The sequence below is a fragment of the Lolium rigidum genome, chromosome 5, assembly GCF_022539505.1.
Source record: "Lolium rigidum isolate FL_2022 chromosome 5, APGP_CSIRO_Lrig_0.1, whole genome shotgun sequence".
Lineage (NCBI taxonomy): Eukaryota > Viridiplantae > Streptophyta > Magnoliopsida > Poales > Poaceae > Lolium > Lolium rigidum.
In genome coordinates, this window is record NC_061512.1 from 195,208,633 (window position 1) to 195,230,755 (window position 22,123).

General features: G+C 44.9%; 1 long non-coding RNA gene across 1 annotated transcript; it reads right to left on the bottom strand.

Moving 5' to 3' along the window:
* Nucleotides 1-11,867: 11,867 nt before the first annotated feature.
* LOC124651516 lies at nt 11,868-13,770 on the bottom strand. The gene is made up of 3 exons (XR_006987427.1): nt 13,725-13,770; nt 13,089-13,281; nt 11,868-12,127 (listed from the first exon to the last, which is right to left on the bottom strand). It is a non-coding gene; the product is annotated as an uncharacterized LOC124651516 (long non-coding RNA).
* Nucleotides 13,771-22,123: the final 8,353 nt, after the last annotated feature.

Below are 22,123 nucleotides of genomic sequence, written 5' to 3' on the forward strand. Positions count from 1 at the left end.
CCATGTTGACGCCAGGAAACGGACGCGTGTCAACCTTCATGGCAAACTGTCCGAAAGTTAATCGGCCCGATTCTATCGCCATCTGAATCTGTGCGCGCAATACTTTGCAGTCGTTGGTGGTGTGAGTAAACGTGTGATGCCATTTGCAATATGGCCTACCGTTCATCTCTTGCGACGTAGGGATTTTGTGGCCTTCGGGTAGCTTCAGCTGTTTCTCTTTCAGCAGTAGATCGAAAATCTGCTCAGCTTTGCTCACATCGAAGTCAAATCCTCTTGGAGGCCCTGGTGGGTTTACCCATTTGCAGGACACGGGCACTGCCGTTCGAGCCCATTCAGCCACCGCGACTTCCTGGTCTTCCGTAGAGTCTTCATCCTCATCAGCACCGACCAGGCTTATTGTGCGCTTGTACTTGTCTTGGTATAGTTCTGGGTGGCGCTGCTCATATGAGGTCAGCCTCTGGACCATGTGCGCCAGCGAATTGTACTCCACCTGGAACGTTAGATCTTTGAATGGCGCTGCGAGGCCTGCCACGGCCAGCTCGACTGCTTCTTTCTCAGATAAGTGAACCGAATAACATCGGTTCTTGACAGTTCTGAAACGTTGGATGTATTCAGACACCGTCTCTCTCGCCTTTGCCGAACCTGGGTCAGTTCGGCAATGCCAGCTTCAGTAGCTTCTGAATGGTATTGTGTGTGGAACTGCTCTTCCAGCTGCTTCCATGATCGAACTGAATTTGGCTGCAGCGAGGTGTACCATCCAAAAGCTGGACCTGTGAGAGATTGCGCAAAGAACCTCACACGTAGCGGATCCGACGCTGAAACCATGCCCAGCTGGGCCAAGTATCGGCTTACGTGCTCGATGGAGCTAGAGCCTTCTGATCCACTGAATTTTGTGAAGTCAGGGAGCCGATACTTAGGTGGCAGCGGGATTAGGTCAAACTCATTGGGATACGGCTTGGAATAGCCGATTATTTTCTTCTTCGGCAGGATGCCGAACTGATCTCTCAGAACGGCACTGATCTGATCCACGGTGGAGGCTGTAGCAGCTGAGCTTTCATGGATTGGTGCAGTGGCATATTTAGCTACCCACGCCTGTTTCTCAGCGTCTGCTCCCAGACTCCCTGCTGTTCCAGCCGTCCCTCCTGCCGTAACGATTGCTCCTGCTCCGGCAATTCCTCCTGCCGAAGTTTGGACCGCTTGCGTCCAGTTGTTGCAGTCCGACACGTATGTGCACACGTATCCGTGTGGGATCTCCTTGGGCGGCTCATATAAGAACTGGTAGTCGCCGGGATCACCTCCAACCTTGTAGACAACGTATGCCGGTGAACCTTGTTGCTGTGGAGCTGCCATCGCGTACGGCAATGGTGGCCTGGTATGGAGTTGCATCTCTCCCTGGTGCGTTCCTGGAACAGGTCCTGAGGGGGAGTACTGGTGCTTCATGATTTCTTGCACCACATGAAGCGCAACGCGCTCCAAAGTATTCATCAGGCTCTCAGAATGCCGATGCAGCGAATGAGCCACAACGTAGTTGATTTCCTGTCGCAGGGCTCTGGTGCGTTCCTCCGAAGGGAGAGACAGATCCAACCCATCGAGTACGCCTTGGGGTGTGAACCCTTTAAATCTGATGCCGTGCGACCGGGTCTTCTCAACGGAGCCGATGAGTTCGGCTTCACAGATGGCCTTCAGCTCATCGTATTTCTTCTTGTGCTCCGCAGGGAGATCCTCGTATTTGATCTGTTCCTCTGCCATCTCGGGTGTCGGTGTTGACGTGGATGTTGCGGAAGATGTCCCACCGGGCGTGCCAGAATGTGTTACCTGCCAAAACCCACCGGCGGGCAATGGTTAAGCAACACGAAGAGCCGGGAGGCTCCCAAGGCCGCTTAGTGGACCCTGGCACCTCGCGTCGTCCCGCAAGTCTTCCAGCCACGTCCTGGCGGTTGCTAGGGCGTGCCACCTGACCTAGACCCGATCAGGAAGGTGTTAGATTGCTTTAATTGTTCCTGCATGGTAGACACGTAAACATTAAATACGAGCCCTATCGGCTCTCAGCTTTCCATGTGGATCGGCTCAAAGAGCCGATCGCCCCATGGTTCATGTTGGATTTGCAATGGCATGGGGATCCTGCTTGATCAAAACAAAGCTAAACCAATCTACGACAGTTTAGGGTTTTCACCGCATAACCGGAACGTCCTACGCGTAGTCGGGCCTAGCGGATACGAAAGATGATGAAAACTACCCCTACAAGAGGCCTAAAAACCAACATTACGTTAATTCCCGAACATCCCTTGTAGGAACGGTAAACAACACCTAACGCACTACCGGATCGTCCGACCCCAGCATAAGGCCTAATCATGCGGATATTAAACTAATCCTTGTAGAACAAGGAGCAACTATAACGGATTGGGTCTACTGAGTAACGACCAAGCAAGATGCTGCCCTTACACCCAGATAGGTGTAAGGGCAGCTAGGTGTCGAGGGACGGCATTGCCAAGCAGATATGCGCGAGAAAGCATCAATGCAAGCCCCTAAACACCTAAAGATAAGTAGTGCTACTCGCCATCAACAACGCTTTAGCACGAGTAGCACAAGGTAGACGAATAAACGTATACTGCCTAGATTGCGAGATGCGATCTAGGCAGCATGATGCTTACCCGGAAGAAACCCTTGAAGGAAGGGGTGGCGATGCGCCTGATTTGTGTTTGTTGGAACGATGATTGTCCTCCTTTCTCGATAACCCTAGATACATATTTATAGTCCAAGGGACTTTCTAATTGAGGCGTGCACCTAACCGTGCACGGGCTAAACTCTATCTGTTAATTCCAAACTAAGATGCGATCTACTATATTACAGATACACGGGCAATCTAGCCCAAACTCTTCGCGCAAGGCCGCTTCAAAGACGCTCCACGTGTAATCTTCAAAGCCCATCTTCACTTATGGCCCACCTCCTGATTTGGCCAAAATCGGGTGGTAACAGTTGTGCAGGTTCCACGTTGGCGCCGGAATCCCTAGTGTTGCGCCGCACTACACTCCGCCACCAACAACCTTCAACGTGCTTCTTAGCTCCTACTGTTTCGATAAACCTTGGTTTCTTACTGAGGGAAACTTGCTTCTATAAGCATCATACCTTCCACTTGGGGTTCCCAACGGACGTGTGCTTTACGCGTATCAGTGGGCTGTGAGGCGGCACAACAAGGAGTCGGGGGAGAAGGATGACGTGAAGTTCGGCAAGGTGGTGAAGGCGCAGAGCCAGGTCGTCAACGGCGTGAACTACAACATCGTTATAGACGGAAAGGACAACAGGGGCGCCCCAGGGACGTACCTTGCCGAGGTGTATGAGAAACCGAACGGGGCCGGCGTGCAGGAGATCCTCGAACTCAACGAGTTCGTCCGCCTACTTAAGTCGTCTTAAGTGATAGTGAGGAAGCTAGCTATGTCCAATACGTGCATGTAATCTTGTGGAATATGTGGAATTTACTTGGGATATTAGTACTGCTATGTCATGTGAATTTGTGAAAACATAACCAATAGTATCACCAATGGTGACCTAGAAACGAAATGTAATATTGAAAGGAAATAGCATAGTGTAGCCACAAATGAGAGGGCATCATACTGTCGAGGGATGGAGATATCACCTTCTACGGTGCGGAAATTCACAATGATGTGCGTATGCTGCGATAATGTCATCGCCATTGCGTCTATGTGAAACATCAGGAAGAGATCGTGAACCCAAGAAGCTGTTAAGGTTCATGCCCACTAGCCACTTGAACCAAAAGTCCGAACTGCTGGAAAGGGCTAGGCAATGCACATATACATTTCACAACACCCCCATTCGCGTGTGACGGGAGAAGACAAGTCAACACGTGAAAGAAGAAGAGCACACCGAAACAGGCATCAGCGGTGGCTAAATAGGGGGGGCAACAGCAATTTTTAGGCTTAATTGCGAAAACCATGTGAAAGCCAGGATTTGAACTTGAGACCTGGGGCTCTGATACCATGTTAAGCTTCATGCACTAGCCACTTGAACCAAAAGTCCGAACTGATGGAAAGGGCTAGGCAATCCACATATACATTTCACAACAGAAGCAACTATCCTCCATCACCCTTTGCTCCCTATAATGTTGTGTTGGTGAAAAATCTGTTGGAGGAGGATTCTAAGATAGAAACCACCAAAGAAAAAGGATGGGGCAAAACTCTATATTGACCTAAAGTCAAATATGATGTTTTGGATGCTCGCCTTGGTTTTGAGATTGATAGCAAGAGCGGGCACTTAGTTGGTTATAATAATAGCCATGTCGCTCTCATAATGTTTACTTTTTGTTTGGAAGAAGTTCACACATTTACTTAGAGCTAATCACACTTCTAGTCCAACAACTTGTCCATTATGTGATGATTTGATCCTACATCTTGCAAAGTGTGAAGCTACAGTTCTGCAACTTACAATCATGCGAAGATTTGGTTCTCAATAAATTAGAACAAAACACGTGGCGTACAGTTTTTGCAAAAAGATCCCTAATATTTTTAACTTGCACATGTAATCTCTGGTGACATCTTACATGTGGGACCCACCTGTCAGTGCTCACAAAACAAATAAAATTAATACGCCGCAGCCGGGGGGGTTCAAACTTGTGACAGGCTGCTGCTGCTGCACTAACTTTCCGTTGCCACTAGACCATGGGCACTTTCATGTCATAACTATGTACGGTGTGTGTTATGGATTTATACTAATCCATGCCATTTGACAACACACACTCCTCAGTTCTGATATGAGGAAGACTTTCAACACTTTAATGTCCACGTCTCATATGATTACTAAAATTCTTCAGGTAGATTTCACATTTGCATGTCATTGTTTTAAAATTTTACAAACTCATTGATAGGAATGTAGGAATGAGTATACATTAAGAACGTATACATACTTTTCTTCCCACCATGACATAATATTTTTTACGTGGTAGTCCGCATCGGTGAATTTGGTCGTCTAGCTTGCGAGTAGTGTATCCGTGACCACCGTATATCTGGCGAGGAGGATTCTAAGATAGAAACCACCAAAGAAAAAGGATGGGGCAAAACTCTATATTGAGCTAACGGTCAAGTCAAATTTGATGTTTTGGATGCTCGCCTTGGTTTTGAGATTGATAGCAAGAGCCGACACTTAGTTGGTTATAATAGTCATATCGCTCTCATAATGTTTACTTTTTGTTCGGAAGAAGTTCACACATTTACTTATAGTTATATCTTTCACCATAGGGTTAGTCATATTCTGGTGTAATTGCCACTTGATTTTTTTCAACTATTGCACATACATACGTTTTGGATCAAGTTCCACCCAATTTCAGGATGTATTTCACTACTACGACAAAATTTGCCTGACTCTCGCAATGGAGGGGCGAGGACAGCGGTGCTCCTTCGGCTCGTGCTAGTGTCTGTAGTCGTCGCTAGGTGATCCGGGTACCAATTTGTATTTTTTTTTTACTTTTTGGGCTATTTGTACTACTGCTGATGATTATTAATAAATCGATGCATTTTTCGCAAAAAAGGATGTATTACACGTTTAGCATAAGCCCTTTCTAGTCCAACTACTTCCAAACATAAACGTGTAACCAGACATTTAAGGTTTAAAACCAAAGAAACACAATAAAAAAAGCATATTGCCGACTTGCCCTCGCTACAGATGTTAAGACTTAAAAAAAGAGCACAAACTTGAGGAGTGTTAGAGTGTAATTGTTGATCCTCTCTCAGTTCGTACTTTTGATTGACGAGTCCTGCTTAGTGTTCCTTCCTAACCGAAGTTGAGCGGTTATATTCTATTTTTTTCCTAGGCTAGGTTCGTCCAAATTAATCTATATCCAGCCTATGTATGCTCGTATGTATAAATATATATCTATATTTTTTTATATGTGGTGCCTTTTCGGTAAACATTGTGTCACGCACGCACGTGACCATATGAGTACGCCATATGTACGGAATTTGCTCGTGCAAGACAACACGGGCCATACGGGCCTCTACAATCCTGTATGTACATGTCAGATTTGGTGATTTTATGATCGTACCCCGCTTACGAAGAGGTATGGGAAGATCTCCACCGTCCTTGTTTTTTACGCGCCCAAAATTTTGCCAAGGGAGAAGCACCGAAGCAGAAGTCTTGATTGAATTGGCCAGTGCAATAATTCTATAATCACTAACCTTTGGATCCAATTCCATCCACGTCAAGATGTGTTTCACGTTGGGCAAAATGCCTATTCTCCTTGTACACTTCCCTTTCGGTCCAACTACTTCCAAATGAAGACGTGTATCACTTCTAATAGGCTGGCCAAATGCATGCGACGGTAAAGCCTGCCCAAGTACGCGCGCTGCACTATATAAACGGCAGCATTTGCAGCTGAACCCACCAGCAACAAGTACAAAATCTAAGTAGTAGCTACAAAGTGCAAACCATTAGCTATCTAGCAACAATGGCAGCCCTGATCAACACGACGCTGTCCGTCCCAGCTTCCCGACAGGCGCTGTGTTGGTGCGCCCCGCAGGCGGAGCCGCCTCGCTATGGTCGCCAGAGCCGTCCGCTGCCACGAACAAGGTGGCCAAGAATCAAGCCGCCGAGCGGTGGTGTTCGGTGCCGCCGCCGTGGTCACCGCCATGACGGCCGCCGTCAGCGGGCCAGCGAGGGCCGAAGATATGGCAGGAGGGTACGTTGAAATGGTCGTGGATGACCATGTACGGGGCCTGGGAGAGTGGGCTGTGAGGCAGCACAACAAGGAGTCGGGAGAGAAGGACGACGTGCAGTTCGGCAAGGTAGTGAAGGCGGAGGGCCAGGTCGTCAACGGCATGAACTACAACCTTTTTATAGACGGCAAAGACATCAGGGGCGCCCCGGGGACGTACCTCGCCGAGGTGTATGAGAAAGCAGCGAACAGGCCCGGCGTGCAGGAGATCCTCAAGCTCAACGAGTTCGTACGCCTGCTCAAGTCGTCTTAAGTGATGGAACATGCATGTAAACTCTTCTCTTCTCTGTCTATCTTCGTGGCATATATGTGCCACTGGTCCTCGATCTATATAAAATTGAGTTGTACTAGAACAAATATATTGTGACATGCTAATTTATTTAGGTATCTAAGTATTTCTCATATATGAACCTGAAATATTGGGTTGGAGCATCTACAATGGCTTGAGACTATTTTTTTAACTAAAGACGCACGTGTCCGGCTTAAAATTAATAAATCCATGAATGGCTAAAGATAAAAAATGTTGAGGTATCAACTTACAAGACACGAACGCACACAAGCAAACATAGAATACACAATACACACAATTTGATCGTCACAGTCCTCATCCACAAGGCAAAGCCAAACACGAAGAGAATCCAGCCCGCTCTTAATCCAAAGGATAGAATGTCATAATCCCTCTATGTAGCTGAAGGGAGCCCCTGCTCCCTCGCCCTAGTTCCAAGGGCGCCGCACCATTCGTCTATGTAGCTGAAGAGAATCCAACCGACGATGGCAGCGTCCTTTGACGTCGTTACCTTGTTGAAGGTGTTGTGGCTGCATATCTCTCGCCTGTTGCTGCATGTTTCGAGGGAAACCCTAGATCCGGGTCTCCCGAATCAGACGATGACGGCGCTATCAGTGTCGCTTACGCTTTGGGGGCATCCTCTTGGAACTCCTGGTGCCTGGAGAGGTCTGTGGGTGGAGCGGTGTTTCATCTACAGCATCGACGGCGGTGGGTCTTGGCGGTGTGTCTCAACGGGTTCTCGGCGACGGGCGTGTGACGTTGTACACGCGCAAGGAGGTTGCGCCGTCTAGCGTCATTGCAGCATCGACAGCAGGAACGATGAAGATTGTGCCGATTTTTATCCTGAAGATTGCTCAGGGGTTCGATGGAGGGGACGACTTCGGTAGCGTGTGCATGAGGTACTCGCTAAGAGTCTGCTAGACTAGATGATCGCTCCCGTTTCTCTTAGATGGTGTCTCGGGGTATGCAATGTTCCCGGCTTCTAGTTGATGATGAGTTTTGCGTTTTCAGAGCAAATGCCATATTACCATGTTTTCAACTCATTGTCGGGTGTAGATGTTATGTGGTGGCTATAGGATTCTTGATATACAATTTTGTTAGACTCGTTGTTGAATAAAATAAAATAAAATAGATATATGCATCGATTGATGCAGAGGCTGCGGCATAGCCTCTATTTCGAGAAAAAGTAATGCCCAAAAATGAACTGTATTTCTGCAACTATGCAAGTATATCTCCAATCTCCACATAAGAGGACGAATAATGAAGCAATAGGAAGGGGATTAGAGCCATCGCGAGAAAGGAAAAAAAAAAAAGGATACGTGACTTCAGCCTTTAGCTGTTGATCTTCTTAATATATCCTTCTGATTCAATCGAGGAAGGATGATGGGATACTATGATCCTGATCTGCATGTAGCACTTTATTCAAAATAAAAAAAAATATCATAAAGCTTATTTGAAGTTTCAAAAAACTGAATGTGTTTGTATAGATAAATAAAGATGTTAATCCAAAATCTTGATTGTACGTAGAAATCACAAAATGTGACACAACATAGCCATGGCAGGATCCATTTGACGTGCGGCTTTCAGACTACTCATAATGGGAGTAACTGTAATTAATCCCTCCGTCCATAAATAAGTGGACATCTAGCACTAAACTTTGTCAACAGAAGAGTGTACTTCTATCTTCCCAATACAGTTTAATTGCTTCTCTCTCATTGCATGGAAATTAAACCCAATAATATTGAGCACATGTTATCCTTGTTTTCTACAAGCACTTAGCTCATTGGAGGTGAAATAATTAAAGAGAAGCATTTTCCCAGTGCATTTTTTACTTCACTTCATAATTTATCTTGAAGAACCCGCATGTACACTTATTTATGGATGGAGGGACTAAGTGTCCAACTCACCAAACTTGCTTATGTGGTAGTGAGTTAATGAGGAGAGAGGAGGATAGAGTAACATAACTAGTTACTGTGACATCACACTTACCAAGATACAATTTGTCTACAAGCTAATTAATGAAAACATCTATGATACTACTTTGATGTTACTAACCACTATGAAGGTAATAACATAGAGTAGTAACATGTGCATGTTACTACTCTATATTACTTCCCACTATGACTAGTCTCATTGGCCTTTGCAGCAGGATGCATAGCATTTGCAATCTGCCCAATCAGATTGTCTCCTAAATAGTAACATGTCATTCAATCCCAACTAAATTACCTATGGATAATAGTTAGTTTTGTAGTTACATAAACTAAGGGCATCTTCACCGGCGCGCCCCTAAATAGTCACCGGTAGAGGTGCCGGCACTGCCCTATGGGGGGCGGCACTGTATCCTCAATTTGGGGGTGTTGTTCCCACACCGGCGCCCCCAAACCGGTGGCCCCGATAGATGATTTGAATTAAAATCTCAAATAAAAGCATAGAAATTCAAATAAAGAGGAGGAACTTTCCACAAACTAATACATAATTCGGAACAAAGTTTACACAAACTAAGATATAGTTTGGAACATGGTTTTCACAAACTAATACATAGTTTGAACCATGGTTGACACAAATTAAAAATTAGAAAATGAGAAAACCTAACTAGTGTTGGTGACATAGGCACGAACTCAAAGACTCTCCCGCTGTTTGTAACTTGTACGGCACGAAACCCTCGGCTCCGCCTCCTATATAAGGCGGAGTCGAGCGAGAAAGAAAGGATCGATTCATTGTCAACACAACCCTAGTTTTTAGCAGTCGAGTACCTTTTCGGCTGAAACCTTCGAGATTTACTTGCCCTATACTTTCCGCGAAACCCTAGTCTACAACTTGTAGGCATTGACAAGTCAATACCTTGTCAGTTGGCATCGCAGGTTTCGTGTGTTTGCTGTCAAAAAAGAACACTCTCAGACACTCCCAGTCACCCAAACTGGAAAATCCAGCTGGTGATGATAGCCATGTTGGTCCTTTCGAGGAAGAATATCCAGAAACTTTCGTGCCTTCTTTCGCTACGAAGAAAAAACACTCAGTCGTCCTCCTCATCTGTGTCGTTGTGGTAGTGCCGCCGGCAATGCGTCTCGTCGAACACCTTGACGCTCATATCGGCCCCGCCAAGGTAGGAGAATGTGAGCACGCAGGCGGCTTCGAGGTCGTGGTAGCGCGCGAACTTCTCCCATCCGGTGTGGGGGTACATCTTGCCGCGCCAGTCGAAGAACACGTCCATCGGCCACCGACAGCAATCGCAGTCAGCCTCCCGCAGATGCAGCGCGGCCGACTCGTTGTCGGCGACGAAGACGACGAACTTGTCCGGCAACCTTTGGATGCCGAGTGGGTCGCCCTTGAGGACGACGGCGAACTCGAACAGCAATTCCCGCTCCTCCTCCTGCAGGTCCGACAATGAAGACGACGGCGTCGCAGGCGACGACAAGCATGCTGCTCTGCCGCGGCCACGACCATGGCCGCTACCTCGGCCTCGGCCTCTGCCTCTACCAGCCATGGTGTCATCTCTTGAGAGGGTGGTGGATAGGATTGGGGAGAGAGGCGCTAGAATTTGTATGGGGGGGCGATGCGAGAGCGCCCTTTTTATAGGCAGGAGGGAGGCAGGGGAGCGGTGGCGCTCATTAACGTCGGCACGAAGAGCTAGGCGTGACGAGACGGGTCGATGCACGTCTGCGAAAACTTTACCGTCGTTGCGCGCCAATAACTTCCGTCACGAGGTAGGCGACGGTTAGGTTAAAAATGAATGTCCCCCTGACGCGTCGGCCCCGCCACTCCCCGCTGGCGTCAACTTTTGGGATGTGTGGCTGACAGGTGGCTCCCACGCCCAAAAAATTTCGCCTCGCGAGGCACCGGCGCGCCCTTCGCCAAGGGGCTGGCACGGAGTTGCCGGCGCTTCTATTGGGCTCGAAAATGCGCCGGCACTATTTGGGGCGCGCCGGTGTGAGCCCATTTTTGCTGCCGGCCCCCAAAACGCTATCGGGACCGCTATGGGGCGCGCCGGTGGAGATGCTCTAAGTGAACAAACAGCAATCTTTCTCTCTTGTATGTTTCTTCAAATCAAACTGCACAATGAATACCTTTTCTGAGTTGTACCTGAAATTGGACAAAAGCTGAGTTCTCCAAACGCACCTTCTGACTTAAATGAAGCGGAAGCTGGCCTTCATGAGCGGTCTTGATGACGAGCGACATGCCTGCTTTGTGCAAAGTCCATGTTCTTCGGCTCGAGATGAGAGCAACCAACATCTCCTCGACGGCAGTATACTCCGCCACCAAGCCGTACTGCTAGGGCACCTCGCATACCTTTCCACTGGTGTCGTCATACACCTCGTTCGCTCTCCTTCAGGTTCCTCACCTGGCTGTGAGGGCCCCAACTCCTGCTTCGAAATCCTACGGCCGGCCACCCTTCCCTACTCCTCCTCGCGTGTGGCCGTCCTCTGAGCGTGCCACCCTTCCCTACTCCTCCTCAGTCCTCACGCATGGCCGTCTTTGCCTCCTCTCGCGATGCATAGACACTACTGCAGATACCTTTATCAGTGACATGCACTTTTTGCTCATCAGTGACAGGCAAGGTGCCTGTCACTAGTATGCAGTCACCGGTACTGCCTGTCATTAGTGATGGGTGACAGGCAAAAAAATATGCATGTCACTGGCATGATCAAAGGTCGCATCCATGTTGGATTCTCTAGTGACAAGCCCATTATCGTGTCTGTCACTAGTATGAATTTCAGTATTAAAAAAAATTGTGTTTTCGGCGCATACCGGTATATCATTCATTAGGAAGAATAATATTAAATTCAATGAAAGCACCATATAAATCATGTGTATTACACAGGACATATCACTCCAAAGTCAAAGTTGAAGATCACTTACAGAAAGTTTAAATACTTCTAAGATATTTAACTTACACCGGAACATTGACAAGCTCTAATGATCAATGCAGATCTTTAAGAACACCCACTCATTCTATTGGTACCATTTTTACCAGATAAAGCATATCTAATGTAAGCGACATCTAAAACAGATCATATAAGACATTCTGTGATAACTTGGCCCGTTCATAATATTGCAGCAACATCCTTCATTGGAACACAATTGTGCAAGTCTCACAACTTCAGAGCGTCATCGCTAATACCCTGCCACAGAAAAATCGCTTAATATCAAACCTTAAGTGTAGAATGAAACATTATAGTGGAAAATAATACCTAAACTCATGCGGCCAAATTTTCAAAGCATGAACCCACGAAATTATAAATCTTATATCTGTGTAACTATCTTTTGAAGTTCTATAGCCACCACTTGCATCACATATTAGCTAATGGACATTCATAACGCATAGAAAGTCAAATCCGTTGTACTTCAATTGTCTGTTGCATTTAGAATGCGTTGTGATGAAACTCCCAAGAGCTATTTAACAAAAGATATAAGTTTCTAGAAATATACGTAAGATATTCATAAATTTTAACCAAAAGAACCAATAGCTAGAAAAACATGTACATATATCAAATTAAATAAGTTCATTAATCATTACACACCATATTAGGAATGATATTGTATGCCTCACAACTTTAGTTGAAAGGCTCTGCTCAAAGAGGGAGGAATATATCATCGTTGGTTCAGAAAAATGTGTATAATGTTAAATCATCATATGGTGAAAGTTTGTGGAAGTGGAAAGTGGAGTATCCTTGTTTTCTCTCGAGGTAGATAAATTCTCATAAGAATAAGCATAGACATGCTAGTCGCTTGGCTATGACAATTAGGTTCCCTCTATTTTCACCAAAATATTTTATAGTTAAGGACAAAAAAAGGATCACACTTACACAGCTTTGTAGTCAACAAGAGAATGGAGGTGACATGTTCACTGTTTGTGGTAAGAAATTCAGATTCTAGCAGATCATGGATAAAACTACAAAATGGGATGTTGTAGGTGCATTTGGAGACAAGCAGGGCCATGCAAAAGATTTTATGGACATTCTGCTAATTAATACAATACAAATCAGAGAGTAATGATATCATCATTTGCTGGTGCAGCAACTACTTGAAGATGCATACACTATAACTAATCTGGAATTAACCCGAGAGGGAGAGAGAGTGTACCTATTAGCTTTGTTGTTCACTTGAGTTCCTCTAGGCCGTGTGCCCAGTAATGCCTTATATATCCATGAAATACTGACAATTAGTAAACTCCGAATGACACAAGGGTCAAGTTATAAGCATCTAATGGACTAGACCACAGTCATGTTCAATTCAGTTACGAGCATACCATAAGAACCACTCATATTCCCCTTTTCTACGGAAATAGCACGAGTGTAAATGATATAGACCACCCAAAGAATGTGTTCCTGGCTAGTGTTATATAAAGAAATAATATAGCAGTTCAGTCACATGTAAAGTCCAAGGATATTTATCTAACAGTAGCATCTTTTCTAAGCTAAGCCTAACATGACTGATTAGCATCAGACCTCGCTACACAAAATCATAGGATACATGGCCCAAACATGCCTATGACTCCACATGCTCCAGATAAACAGCTAGAAAGAATTAAGCTATTTCCTACTGCCCCTGTAGTTTTCAGCTCTTTCCCGTATACCTCAAAGGTTACAGATAATAGATATAGCCAAACAAAAAGATACATAGTAGCAATAGATGGATACCAAAAAGGCCAAGAATTAAAAAGTAACGAATCTCCACTTCTGCAGTAGTAGATATAAACTATGAGAATAGAACACGTACATTACAGCTTGCCCGACAATTTTGTGAAAAGAAAACCTCCTGGCCCTCAATCCCACATACGTACGTGAGGCCTACTCCCTGATCCAAACTGCAAAGATAGGAAAATCTGGGGAGAGACTTGTATAGGATCTCTCCATTAGGTAGGATCATAGGATCAACCCAGAAAAAACATACTTTGAACAGGCGAAAAAATCTGAAAATAATAAACAGCATGCATATAGGTTGTATCTACAACTCCAAGAAATTTCAGCCTAAAATCTGATCTACACTTGGAGAAACAAAAAAGACAAATTCTAATGTGAATAGTGTCAGATCTGGTTGAGTAGTATTTCACACTATTCACACTCAGATTTATCTTTTTTGTCTCTCCAAATGTATGTCGAATTTGAAGTTGCAAATTTTTGGCGTTGCATATATAACATAGATGTGTGTTGTGATTTTTTTTCAGATTTTTTAAACATGTTTTGTCTTTGCAAAAAAATTGATCTCATAGATCCTATCTAAGACCTGATCCTACTCAGTCTTCCCCGGAAAATTTGCTCCTTTTCGAGTCAGCCACGGACACTGCTCTAGAAATTGCTATGGAAAATACTTCGGATCAGGCGGAGGTTGCATCGACAGGAACCTCCGGGTCGACCGCCCACCACGTGTCCCTTTCGTGGCTGAACGACCACGTCCACCACAAGGCCACGCCAACCTTATCCTCCCGACCTCTCCCTCATCCCCTTCTCTTGGTCTTCATCTCATCTCACTGCTCGCGACGGCGCCCGCGCCTGCACGCTCGCCGCGTCGATGACGGCTGTCTGTCTACGCTTTAGCGCCGCCTCCTCTCCTCCTCCAGCCGGCATGGCGCCGTCACTGTTGAAACAGGCGACAGTGCCTCTGCCATCTCGTAGGCTTTGCTGCCCCAAGCGGCAGTGACCTCTTAGGAGCCATTGTCGGCGCTGCCTCCTTGCTGCCTGTATCAAAGCTCCGAAGAGTCGCCGTTGATGCCGCAAGCTGGCGACGCCGCAGATGCTATCAGCCATACCTCATGCTGCAAAGCTTGCGGCGATGCGCCACCGGAGCTTAAAAGGTGCCTCGCCGTAGCAGTAAATGTGTGTTGACAGTACTGCAAAGGTGAGTCGGCGGAGATGCAAAGGTGCGCCGCCGTGCGCCACCGGAGCTGCAAGCAGCGAACGCCGGAGCTGCAAAGGTGTGTCGTTGGACCTGCAAGCAGCGAACGCCGGAGCTGCAAAGGTGCGTCGCCGGAGCTGCAGGCGGTGACGCCGGAGCTACAAAGGTGCATCGCCGGAGATATAAGCGGCGCGCCGGAGCTGCAAACGGTGAACGTCGGAGCTGCAAAGGTGCGTCACTCTAGCTGCATGCGGCGAACGCCGGAGCTGCAAACATGCTCCGCCAGAGCTGCAAGCGATGAACGTCGGAGCTGCAAAGGTGCCTCACCCGAGCTGCATGCGGCGACCGCCGGAGCTGCAAAGGTGCGTCGCCGGAGCTGCAAAGGTGCGTCACTTGAGCTGCATGCGGTGAACGTCGGAGCTGCAAACATGCACCGTCAGAGCTGCAAGCAATGAACGTCGGAGCTGCAAAGGTGCCTCACCCGAGCTGCATGTGGCGAACGCCGGACCTACAAAGCGACGAACATCACCATTGTTGGCGCCACCTCCTTGCTGCAAACCCACCGCCCGGCGCCGCGCGCGGCGCTCCGAAGATCATGCGCGGAGGCACACATGGGCTTCCTGCGCTCGAGGAGACGACGGCCGGACTGTCTCCTTTTTACTCTGCAATCTGGTGCGGTGCTGGGGTCCACCCACGTGCGAAGAAAGCGACTTGTGCCTGTTCTAATCCAACGGACACGAGCGCTCCCTTTAGAGTGATCAGACGGCTACGGAGGCGGAGGTTCGGGGCTTTCAAACCTCCGAAGGATTATCAGCGCTCTCCAATTGCTATGGATGAAACGTTGCAAAACAACTGATTACTAACCAATCGGGAGGCGGCTGCATCTGGCTAGTGAAGACGGCGGCACAACAGCTTCACGGAGACGGTCGGGCGGGCGGTGTTGGGATGCACGGCCGTCGTAGCCGGAAACGGGATCGATGGCGCGTTCGACGACCCAGGGCCGATCGATCCAGATCGAGGGTCGGGAACGACGGCGCGTCGACCTGGGTCGTGGCCGGGTCACAACCCCGTTCAATCGCTTCTGCAGTCCGTCCTTCCGCAAGAGAAAACCAGTAATATCCCACCGAAGTCCGCCTATGCACCTTATTTGTACAGTGTACGCCGGCGGCCAGCCGAATGATTTCAATCTCACGCCGCCGTCCCACTGCGGCTTGTGGTGCTCCGTTCTTCCGTCGCCGCCTGGGTAGTTGCAAGGGAAGGTCGAGGCGCCGCTTGACTTGAATAGATGAAGAATTGGATTGCCTTTTTTTACCAGTGTGATTGGGGTGGGGTGCATCGCGGGGAAGAAGCAGATGCGATGGGTCATAACTGACGTGGTAGTGGGCTGACAAGGACCTGCATACCCGTAATTTTTATTCTTACTAGTAAAATGCCCGTGCGTTGCTACGGGCGCATAAATATTTTAATGGTTCCATACTAATTAGGAGAGTACATGTCATTCACCTCTTATGAATAAGTTGTTTCTCACCTCTTAAGTACATATTGTTATGTACATGTAAAGTTTTCAAATAATTTATAGATATAGAGACATTAATCATGCATGCCTATTTTTGACAAAATGTACATGATAGTTATTTGCCAGTGGTGTCAGTAAATAATTTTCAACTATGCATCCCATGTTTTTTCCTTTTCGCTATATTGGTTTCCCTATAACTCAATCATGGATATAGCATAACAAAATACGAAGTAGAAAATAATATATGGTTTCAGGTCAGGTTCTCTTTTTGAGAAAGACGAACACCAGCACAAATCTCTCATATCGATAATTATGTTTGAAAAGGAATAAAAACCAAATTAAACAAATCTTTCAGTCACAATCTTATCACTCTGTGAATCCAACAACATAATGTCCCTGATGATCAAATTTAAATGACACTTTAGCACATACAATGTTTCATGTGACACTACTTACAACATTTAAGAAATGTTTCACATTTCACCAGGTTGAAGTAAAATCTTGTCACATGTTACCTCTTCTAAGGGAATATGTGACCTGACGCAGTACCAATCCAAAGAGCAAGGTGTGAAGGCTTGTCAGGAATGACTTAAATAATTTGACATCATTTAACAGGTATTTCACCCAATCCAAGAAGAAGAAAACCTGCACCAAGATAAAAAGGTTTGTGTTAGCTTTTCTTTTCAATGTAGTGTCACAGGAAACGTTGACTGCCAACACTTATGAGTTTAGTTAGTTGCATAAGTGTTGACTGCCAACTAACTAAACTCATAAGTGTTATGATGTTTATTGATATGCGCATTTTTATGTAGTGTCACGGGAAACCTTGACACATTTTTATAGGATTCTGCTATGCGCTAAAATCCATGATTGAAATCATCGACTGCTGATGCCTGATTGGACTACTGACTGATACGTTTTACTGGTAGTGCAGTCACTTGTACAACATCTTTTTTCCTTGTGGCCTTCAGGTCTTCCATTGAAAAAAGCAATAAACATCATAACACTTATGAGTTTAGTTAGTTGACTGCCAACACGACATATTTGAGAATCAAAAATATTACCAGTTGCTTTTCATAGCGAGATATGAAATGGAAGTTAATCATGGTAAATGAGTATTGTTGGTTGCTATTTCATAGCGAAAGATGAATAAAATGGTAGTAGTATCTCATAATGCCGGTTCTCCTTCATCTGAATCTGAAAGAAATTTCTATATTATCAATTGAAGTATGATGGAGGACATCAATGATATAAACGAACTAATTAGCTAGGATGCCATTTAATTCACTTCATGCCAAACATCAAGTATGCTGGCTAAGTGACTTTATGACATCACTAGCATAAGTAAAATCACCTACGTCATCAACTCATCATGGTCTGGGGAATCAGTAAATGGGTACCCATCTGGTTCTGGAGAGCCTCTGAGTCTGAACATAAATATGGAGAAGTAATAATGTGATTAGAATGTAGGCAATAGGACAATGAAAGATAAATCTAACAGTAGAAATATTGTATTACTTCCTGACAATAATGAGCGGGAAAGAAATATCTGCCAAAAGTAGGCTATATGTACATACTTTCAGCTCGAGTAGATCATATTTTCAAGTTTTCGAAGAACTGGTTATACAAAAATATAAGGTAAAACTACCAAAGCGAGAAAATTACTTCCCAAGTGTTGAATCTAGTACTGATGTACCGTATCTCAAAATAGAACATGATGGTGCACAAAAACATGTCGCTTATGTTCTGACTAATGAAAGTAGATCACGGAGAGGCCTTAACATTCTGTGAGCTTTATGGGAAATTTAAATACTATGATCAACACCTTCGCTTTTCTCTTCTTGCTTGAACCATTTGCTGAAGTGGCATTTCCAGTGGCATCAGAAGAGCCAGATGTCCGAGTTGTAAGATACTTGCCAACTCTACCACCAACTCCTGGGTTGCTAAACCATGATCTCACCTTATCCTGAATTAATGCAACAAATGATAAAATCATCAGAGATAAATTAATACAAGTCAATAATTGAATCTAACTGAAACAACATGCAAAGCAGAATTACATGATCAACATCCTTGTTCTTCTCCTCCTACTTTGTATTTTCCTCATCATCGACAGGTTCTCTGCAAGGATTCACAAATATAGAAACTTATAGTTACTTTATCTCCTCGCGCAAATGAAGTTAGAAAGCAGGAATAACAAGTGCAACTGTCTCCCCCCATCGGTAAAAAATGCATAACACATTACATCAAACATACCTAAAAAAAATTATGGAACACAATGCTTAAAAGACAAGTGTACTGCAAGAGTAGCAAAATTAAAGGGGCAAACTAAGTAAAAAAATGCAAATGAAGCTGAAAGTATCATCCTAACCAATGGGCGGTCAGCATCATCACATCGTAAGCCTCACCATGAGAATCAAACCTTATGCGCCATGATGATTCTAAGACATGATCCCCTGGTCTCGGCGTGCCCTCAGATTGGTCTTTCAAGTGCACCTACCCTGCTTGTGCATAGAGTCTGTTCAGAGGATTCGCATCGACCCTGACCCTTTAAGTTGTAACCAAGATGAGACCGCTTTTACAAAAATTCGGATGCACAATTATAACCAGCAGACAACAGTAGCTAGCCATATGTCAACAACAAATTGGAGCACCCACAACAGCGAGACACACGATGCAAGTGTTTCTCGTTCCTTACCAATTCCTCTTCTACTTGACCTGAAATAAGTAAACAAATCTAGGGCGACACCTCAATTTGCCCTAAACTGTATTGTCTAAGTACAAGATCGAATGGACTAATTCCCTTGCACTCTCATGTGCAATTTAACATCAGGTCAGCCATACGAGTACATGGAATTATTTAGCGAGCCGACACAAAATTTCTCGTTCATGCTCTTGGGCAGCTACTCAACCAACCTATACATACAGATTTCTCCTTCATGTATATAAATGAAAAAGCAATTCTAAGTTTGTATCAATCAAAATAGAAACAACTTCCGATGATTCTAAATGATATGTAGTGATATATAATATGCAGATTTCACCGATGCAGATTTTACCGAGAGCATTCAGCCGGACTTAGGTCCAAAAGAAACATTACAAATAAAGGGGCGTACCTATGCTTCTCAATGTGAGCTTGAGCTTCTGCATCCAATTTAATTGATGCTCCGAGTGTCATTTCTTTTCTCTCATGACTGCTTGGTCCAACCTCCACCTGGGACCTAATTAACTGCATCTATTAGTCCGTTAGTTGTAACTGCAATAAAAGTAACCAATAAAGAGGCACAAAATAGATTAACTTCCATGTATCTCCTTTGTAATCCTATGATAAGGATATTGGACTTCCAACCTTTTCTTTGATAAGAGATTTCTGCTCCGCTCTCATCAATCGGATTTTCATTTTCTAGCCGCATCAATTAAGATAGTAATAGAGTGTATATACAAACAGGATAACTGGATAAGATGAGTTATAGACTTATAGTGGTATGCCTAAATTAGTTTAAAAGAGCATGCTTACATCATATGTTCTGAACTTGTGTGCGTATGAGTTCAGCATATCAATATAAATACAAATGTACATCATAAACACATACCGCTGGAGCTTCGTATTTAGCAAAGAGTGCCCCATACATATATGTAATGGACTCTCACTGTCATCGTTCAATCCTATGTAGACTGCATCAGTATAATTAAAAGTTTCAGGTTCAATCTTATGCAAGGAAATGCTTTAGAGTAAGTGTTAAAGGAAATAAAAGAATTCTTTAGATGCAATCTAAATGTTCTATTGGAAGTACAGGTCTTCATGAACGTTCTAGCTAGGAATTTGGAATATGTACTCTCCGCATTCTATCAACACCACATATTCTGTCTTGTCTAAAACAGCTTTTGATTTTACCTATGAGGTAGGAGCTTTCCTGGATATATATCTATCTTATTCGGCTTTACTTATGTGCATGTGCTACGCTAATATGATACGGACATCCCTCCACAACCTAAACCATATTTCACAAGCACCATGCAGTTCACAAGACGTAAAAATACATAAAAAAAATTATGTGATCACGAACAGTAGCTACCCGTAAGACCTAATCATTCCATATTATCACAACGAGCGGCCGACTTTTGTTCTTCAAAATAATAACCGGTTTGCAAAGTGATAAACACAAGGCATGCAAAATACAGTATTCTGAACTGGAACTCTGTAGTTTTAGAGAAAACAAATAAATAACCAAAGCTCGGAAATAGCAGTACGATTCTGAATATAACATCGAAGGAAATTCTACCAACGATGCACCTGATTCTGAATATAACATTGAAGGAAATTCTACCAACCCTGCACCTGGAGACATTCTTTCATCGCCATAATTAAAATCCGATGGTGGGCATTCATGCAATATTTGAAAAGCAAAGCAGACCACAATAATATAAAAATTAAGTGCTAGGCTTGCAACTAACCTTTGGCACGATTTTTGCATATCAAATACAACTTTCTTCCCTCAACTTTTCAATTAACGACAGCCCACGGCTCCTCTCGATCAACAGATGGGTAAACTATTGGACATCTCCACTACACTACTATATGTCACTATTTACCGTGATGATAAGTGAAAACTTAACAAAGACATGTCCACAGGACTGGAGGCAGTTTCCAAAAGATGATCAAAAGTGCACGGAAGAAACCTCACAACAACATCCAGATTCAACTTATAGCCAACACAAATTTCTAGCACATACCTCGTGTAGCAATCTCCAGTCGAGCTGAACAATGGGGAAAGGGGATAAAAATGAATGCAGACCAAGGGATGGATGGAGACCATCTCCAGATTGGGATGCCGCCAGGGCCACGGCAAGAGTCACCAGAGGAGACGGCAACACAAATTTTGATGATCTCAGTTATTTCTCTTATGTTCGTCTTCTCTTCTATCTTTCTTCTTATCTAGTTTCCCTTTCTGTGGAGTCCTCAAGAAGTAGCAGCAGCAGCAACCACGTCAGGCCTTCCTCCCAACTTCGTCATCTCAGATCGGCGGGATGTAGGTGTGGCGAAGAGAGGCGCACGAATGACGAAGTCGAGCGGGCGCTGACGATTCAGAGCGACGAAGTGCGACGAAACGGACGACATATCGGCCTGACGATGGAACACAATGCTTAAAAGACAAGTGTACTGCAAGAGTAGCAAAATTAAAGGGGCAAACTAAGTAAAAAATGCAAATGAAGCTGAAAGTATCATCCTAACCAATGGGCGGTCAGAATCATCACATCGTAAGCCTCACCATGAGAATCAAACCTTATGCGCCATGATGATTCTAAGACATGATCCCCTGGTCTCGGCGTGCCCTCAGATTGGTCTTTCAAGTGCACCTACCCTGCTTGTGCATGGTGTCTGTTCAGAGGATTCGCATCGACCCTGACCCTTTAAGTTGTAACCAAGATGAGACCGCTTTTACAAAAATTCGGATGCACAATTATAACCAGCAGACAACAGTAGCTAGCCATATGTCAACAACAAATTGGAGCACCCACAACAGCAGACACACGATGCAAGTGTTTCTCGTTCCTTACCAACTCCTCTTCTACTTGACCTGAAATAAGTAAACAAATCTAGGGCGACACCTCAATTTGCCCTAAACTGTATTGTCTAAGTACAAGATCGAATGGACTAATTCCCTTGCACTCTCATGTGCAATTTAACATCAGGTCAGCCATACATTACATGGAATTATTTAGCGAGCCGACACAAAATTTCTCGTTCATGCTCTTGGGCAGCTAC